We start from the raw sequence: 7,500 nt of genomic DNA on the forward strand, positions 1-7,500 counted from the left end.
GACATGTATAACAACATTTGTCTGAATGGATATTTTTATCATATAATACTAAAGGCGAGATTCCACCGGGGCAACATTTTGACAATATGTGGCATGCTATATTGTCGCATAGGCTAAGTGTGTTTCAACCAGTTCAACAGAAGGCAACATGTAGCATGCGACTGTGTGACATGCGACAGGTGGCAAGATGTTGCGACATGATTTAGTCTGTTGCCTCTAGTTGAACGCCTTTCCACTAGTCGCGGGAAGGATTCCATGTTGAAAGCAACAAGATAACTTAGTCGCAAGAAGAAACCGTAGAATTTATAGAAGAGTATAGAAAACTGGCAGTTCTGTGGGATATACGCTTGCAAGAATACAAGAATAATCAGGCAAAACTACTGTAGATGCACTGAAAGGATTAGCTGAGAAATTTAATTGTGACGTGGTGATGGTGAAGATGAAGATCAAGAATTTGCGTACTGCTTTACACCATGAACACAAATGCCTACCCCCCCCAAAAAAAAAAAAAAAAAAATCTGGATCTTCTTCCATCAGGAGAAGAGACTGGTTTGCCCACGACTTACTTCTGTTCCTCCTGGACGTGGACAGCCTAAGGCTGAACCAAAGGCTGAGCAACCAAGCTGAACCAAAGGCTGAGCAACCAATATATATGTTGAGGTAAGGTATTATTATTATTGATTATTTTTATTATAATTTCTATTAATAACGATAATATGCTTAAGCTTTAAATTATACCACACAATTACAAGCATAGAAATAGAGCTGCAGCTTGAAATGAGTCTTCCATAGGTTATACCTGAACTAGAAAATAACCCCGTCTGGGGTATTGGCTGCATGGAAAACTGTACACAGAGAAATGATGACACTTTTATACTACGACTGTCCCTCCGTTATGCTGTCCCCCAACCCCTTGTTACTGTCAAAGGATTACAAAGGATTACAAAGGCGGAGCATGCTGACAGGAGACCCTTTGATCCATATCTAGGTCGGATGCGAAAAAAAGAAATCATATTAATAATAAAATAATAAATAAAAACTATAATAATGTAAATAACAAATAAAAACTATAATAATGTAAATAACAAATAAAATACATGAATAAATGCATAGGTATAGTTAAACAATAAACAAACAGGTAAAGAGTAAATAGTAATAAATAATAAATGAAAATCAGACAGACAAATGATAAGAAAACAAAAACAAATAATATAAGATAAATTATAATCATTACAGCATCTTACTTAGGTATTTATCTAAATGATTCTTAAAGCTTCAAACTGAACTACATTGCACTACCTGTGCAGGAAGTTTATTCCATTCATTAACTACACGGTTGGCAAAGTTGTTTCTACCCACTTCCAAATTGAATCTATTTCCGGACAGTTTGAGACCATTGTTTCTTGTCTGATTCTCATTCAATGTAAACATTTTGTCACTTTTGATGTTGTCAATTCCCTTTAAAATCTTAAAGACCTGTATCAAGTCACCTCTGAGTCTACGCTTTTTTAGGGAAAACAGATTCATTTGTTTTAATCGATTTTCGTATGATTTATTTTTGCTATTTGGAATAAGTTTTGTGGCTCGGCGTTCTACTTTTTCCAGTCTGTCAATGTCTTTAATGAGATTCGGTGACCATACGGAAACAGCATATTCCAAATGTGGACGAACTAACGATTTATATAGCTTGTTAATGAGTGATGGACTTTTGAAATCAAAAGATCGCGCAATCAGTCCCAGAATCTTATTTGTTTTCTCAGAGGCTGAAATACACTGCTTGGATGATTTGAGGTCGTTACTGATAATTACGCCGAGATATTTTTCACTATCCACTTTTGTTAACGAATTTCCAAATAACTTGTAATCGTACTTACTGTTATCTTTACCTATGTGCATTACCTTGGATTTACTTGTGTTAAATTTCATTAGCCACTTTTCAGACCATTGCTGTAATATATCTAAATCTTCTTGAATATCTAATTGGTTTGAGTGATCATTTGCCATTCCGAACAGTTTTGTATCATCAGCAAATTTGGAAACAGTAGATTTTAGTCAATGGTCTATATCATTTATATATACTATGAATAGAAGTGGCCCAAGAACGGAACCCTGAGGAGCTCCACTTGTAAAAATTTTCCATCTAAAAGTTTTTCCATTTAAAACAACTCTCTGTTTTCGACCATTCAACCAATTACTAGTCCAACTTAATAGGCTACCACTTATTCCGTGTAAAGCTAATTTAGTAAGTAGTCTTTCGTGTGGGACGGTATCAAAAGCTTTTGCAAATTCTAGATATATTAAATCTATATTGTTTCTTTTGTCATAATTCGAGATAACTGTGTTGTAGAATTTGAGTAAGTTAGTCACGCAAGAACGTTTCCGTCTGAAACCATGCTGGCTATGATTTATCAAAAAGTTACTTTCTAAATGATGTTCGATAGCATCTCTGATGATAGTTTACATTATATTTCCTACAATTGAAGTCAAACTTATAGGCCTATAGTTATTTGGTTTCTTTTTGTCACCTTTTTTGAATATGGGAGTAACGTTAGCTAGCTTCCATTCTCTTGGGACATCTCCGGATATGATGGATTTCTTGAAAATAATTTCTAATGGAACAACAATCTCATTTTTCATTTCCTTTAAGATTCTTGGATGCCAACCGTCAGGCCCTGGTGTTTTATTAACTTTTAGTTTGTCTATACACCTTTTAATTTTTTCTTTTGTTATATTTACCGTAGTGAGTAAGTTTACCCTAGACCTGTACCATTTCTCTGAATTTCTCTGAATATTCATTTCCTTTTTCCGCCTACCTACCCTGTGGTGGGGGAAAAGAATACTACCACCAAGTATTTGCACTTGAGTCGTAAAAGGTGACAAAAAGGGAGGGGGATGGGATTAGGAGTCCTACTACCTGTTGCCCTAAAAGGGGACATTCCTAAAAAAGAAAGAAAAGGCATAAGAGGGTCTGGGAGTTTTCCAACCAATACCCTAAGGTTTGGGTCTTTTAATGTGCGTGGATGTGGTACAGATGAGAGTAAAAGGGAAGAAATAGGCAGTAAGTTTGTGAGAAGGAAGATGGATGTACTGGCTTTGAGTGAAACAAAAATGAAAGGAAAGGGCAACTGCGAGTTTGGGAGTGTAGCTGGGAGGTACTCAGGAGTGAAGAGGGGGCGAGGGAGAGAAGGGGTGGCTATACTAGTAAGTGAAGAGATAAGTAAGCGGGTAGTGGAGTGGAAAGAGGTGTCATCAAGGTTGATGTGGATGAAAGTGAAGCTGGGAAAGGTGATGTGGGTTTTTGTAAGTGCGTATGGGCGTGGTAGTGAGAAGAACGTAGAGGAAAGGGAGGCATTTTGGGTAGATATAAATGAGTGCATAGAGGGATTATGGAGAAATGTCAATGTAGTTGTATTGGAAGACCTAAATGCTAGGGTAGGAAATTAACCAATTGACGGAGTGATTGGGAAGTATGGAGTTCGAGGGAAAAATCGTAGTGGAGAATTGATAGTGGATATGTGTCTTGAAAGAGAGTTGATGATAGCAAATACAGTGTTTAAGGGACTGTGGGAAGTGCTTATAGGTGAACGTGTCATAAAAGTTGTTCAATTTCTTTGGTGAACTTATGTATACTTACTCTATCGGAAAGAGTATTATTGCATACTAAATTGTTTTAGTAACATGTATATATTACGTGTAGTTAATTTTTTTCTTTATTTTTTTATGATAGTATCTGTAATCATTAAAGTATCCACAGGCATAGGTAATCAGCCTACTATGTAGGAAATGAAAGATTAGAGTCTTGGAAACAACTTCATCAAGTTGGATTTTTTCCTACTCTCTTTTATTTTTTTTTATATTTTTTTTATTTTGAATAGTAGAAACTTCAGTGAAAATCTGCTATGATAAATTAAAAAAAAAATAAGTTACAGTTTCCTTTGTTTTTTCCTGATCAAATTAAAGAATTACTCTTTCTCTTTACAAATTCGAAAGAATGAATGAAATCGGACAAAAAGAAACAGAGATATGGCTATTTAAATATAAAAAACATAAACTTTTCAGGAGAGGCATTTAAAGTTTAAAGGAGCGCACCGGCATTTAAAATCCTCCGGCCGCGTACTCACTCGTGACATTGTCTATTTTTTTTACGTTTCCGTTTAAAACTTTAAACAAAACTGAACTGGCTATCGAAAATTTGACTTAATTTCAATATACAGAATGTTTTTTCATGCAATGGGGTTGCCAGATGTCGCCAATAATTTATCTATTTCATTTTATATATAAGAACAGAAACGGAATTGAGCTGTAATATTTGGTCGAAGTGTTACAGCCATCATAGAGAATATTTTGAATACCTGTTGGTAGAAAAAAAGATAATACGATCGCATGCATGACTGGTAGGCTAACAGATACGCGACAGGGCGACATCCTTTCTCCTTTAGCTTTGAAGAGATACTGAGATCCTTGTGGTGATTGACGATTAGTGTTGGGCAAGTTGCCAGATATCTCCATATATATTAATTATAGTAAACAAAACAGAACTGGGTATCAAAATTTTGACTTTATTTCAATATACAGAATGTTTTTTCATGCAATGGGGTTGCCAGAGGTTGCCAAAAATTTATCTATTTTATTTTATATATAAGAAAAGAAACGGAATTGAGCTGTAATATTTGGCTAAAGTGTTACCACCATCATAGAGAATCTTTTGAAATGTTTACCTAAAATTCGTTGATTTTCCAGAATTTTTCGTGTTTTCGCGCCCTACAGTCCCTTAAGAAGAAAGTCAAGCATAAGTACACATGGGAGAGGGTGGTGGATGGAAGGGTGGTAGATAGAGCGTTAATGGACTATATAGTGGTGACCAGGAGTATGGTAGGAAGAGTTAAGGATGTACATGTTCTAAGGGGAGAGAGTGGGGGAATATCAGATCATATCCTGGTGGAAGGTAAATTGAGAGTGGAGAATAGGTGGAGAAAGAGGAAAAGGACAAAAGGTAGGGAGGTAATTAGAGTGAACTGCTTAAATGAGGAAAAAAGGAGAATGAGTATAAGAAGAAGTTGAGAGAGGAGTGGGGGAGAGTAAAGGATAGAGTAGAACTAGGAGTGGAGGAGGAATGGGGATGGTTCAAGGAGGGAGGCATAAGGTGTGCAAAGATGGCGTGTGGAACAAGGAGGGCGGGAGGAAATAGAAAGAAGGGTAGTGAGTGGTGGGATGAGGAAGCAAAGAAGGGTGTTGAAGAGAAGAAGCAGGCATTCATAGATTGGCTACAAATTAGGACGAGGGAATCGTATGAGAGGTACAAAGTAAAGAGAAAGGAAGTTAAGCATAACATAAAGGAACCAAAGAGGAGAGCAGATGTGAAATGGGGAAAGAGTATGACAGAACTTTTTTAAAGTAATAAAAAGATGTTTTGGAAGGAAGATAAAAGAGGAAGAGGAAGCGAATCAAGTAGAGAAGAAAATGTAAAAGGTGCAGATGGAGAGATGACCATGGAAGAGAAGGCAGTAAGAAGAAGGTGGGCAGAGTAGTTTAGGGAGTTGCTAAATGTGAAGGAGGATAGGAAGGGAAAGGTAGTTGCAGTGGAAACAGCTAAGAAAATGAGAGTGATGAGTGAGGAGAATAGAGGAGAAATAGGGAAGGATGAAGTGAAAGCAGCTGTTAAGATGATGAGAGCAGGTAAGGCACCTGGGTTGGATGAATGCCATGCAGAATGTCTGAAGAAAGGAGGTGCAGTGATGGTGGACTGGCTGGTGAGGTTATTTAATGTTTGTTTAAGAGGGGGTAGAGTGCCAGAGGACTGGAGGAGTGCCTGTATAGTTCCACTTTACAAAGGAAAGGGGGACAAATGTGAGTGTAGTAGTTTCAGAGGGATCAGCTTGTTGAGTGTAGTTGGGAAGGCTTATGGGAGGGTCTTGATTGAGAGGATTAGGAGAGGAAGAGAGGGAGTAATTGGTGAGGAACAGTGTGGTAGGGGATGTGTAGATCAGATTTTTGTGGTAAGACATATGTGAGAAAGCTATAGGAAAAGGTAAGGATGTTTTTTTGGCTTTTATGGATCCGGAAAAGGCTTACGACAGGGTAGACAGGAAGACACTGTGGGAGGTACTGCAGATATATGGGATAGGAGGAAAGCTGTTAAGAGCAGTCAAGAGTTTTTATGAGAGTAGTAGATCTTGCGTTAGGATTAGAAATGGAGAGAGTGAATGGTTTGAGGTAAAGGTGGGACTTCGTCAGGGGTGTGTTATGTCGCCCTGGCTGTTCAATCTTTACATGGATGGGGTGGTGCGAGATGTGAATGCAAGAGTAGTGGGTCAGGGATTGGAGATGATTAAAGAAAATGGAGAAAAGTGGGAGGTGAGCCAGTTGTTGTTTGCTGACGACACTGCGCTTGTAGCAGGATCGGGGGAGGGATTGAGGAAGTTAGTTACAGAGTTTGAAAAGGTGTGTGAAAGAAGGAAGCCGAAGATAAATGTGGGCAAAAGTAAGGTGATAAGATGTACAAGGGGAGAGAGTGACAGTAGGTTGGAAGTGAGCATTAAGGGTGAGAAACTGGAGGAAGTGGATAGTTTCAGATACTTGGGTGCGAATGTGACAGGTAAAGGAGGAGTGGGGGTGGAGGTAGAATGTAGATTGAGAGAAGCCAATAAATGCTTTGGTGAATTAAAAAGTGTAATGAGAAATAGACATTTGGGAATGGATGCTAAGAGGAGATTGTATGAAGGAGTGATTGTGCCTACAGCAATGTACGGGGCAGAAACATGGAACATGAGAGAGGAAGAGAGGAGGAATTTAAATGTGTTTAAGATGAAATGTCTGAGAAGTATGATAGGGGTTACTAGACTAGATAGAGTGAGAAATGAGGAGGTGAGGAAGAGAACAGTGGTTGAAAGGGAGCTGGGGGATAGGGTTGATGAAAGAGTATTAGGATGGTTTGGACACATTGAATGAATGAGTGACGAAAGATTAGTAAAGAAGTGTGGAAGGCGGAGGTGGAAGGAGTGAATATGAAGGGGCGTCCTAGGATAAGATGGATGGATGGGGTGAAAGGGGCTTTACAAAAGAGAGGAATGTCTGTGGAGGAGGGACGGGAGAGAACAGAAGATAGGGGTGAATGAAGAAGGGTTATATATAGATGAGGCTGTGATGCATGAGGGGGAGTGGGTGGGGGATGGGGGGTGAGAAAGTATGTATGAGAAAAAATTGACACAGCCCGAAGAGATTTCTCCCCGTGTTCTCCTTTCCTGCATGAGTGGACGGAGAGGGGGGTCGCCGAATTTATGAAGCGGCCTTGCTGTGGATGTGCTGTGTCTTGCGACACTGCTTCTGACCCAGGGCAGTGGACAGGATGCAGGGATGACCCGTCATCCAGGAGGTGCCAAGATAGGAGGGAGGGAGGAGGGTGGAGGGGAGTGGAATATATGGGAAATTAAATGGGTGGGAGTGATTTCTATGCCTTTTTCTTTTTGGCTACCCTCCGTGTAAGGGGGAAAAAGCCTTTGG

This window comes from Oratosquilla oratoria, chromosome 26 (genome assembly GCF_046742065.1).
Source record: "Oratosquilla oratoria isolate Oo_2021 chromosome 26, ASM4674206v1, whole genome shotgun sequence".
In the NCBI taxonomy this organism is placed as follows: Eukaryota; Metazoa; Arthropoda; class Malacostraca; order Stomatopoda; family Squillidae; genus Oratosquilla; species Oratosquilla oratoria.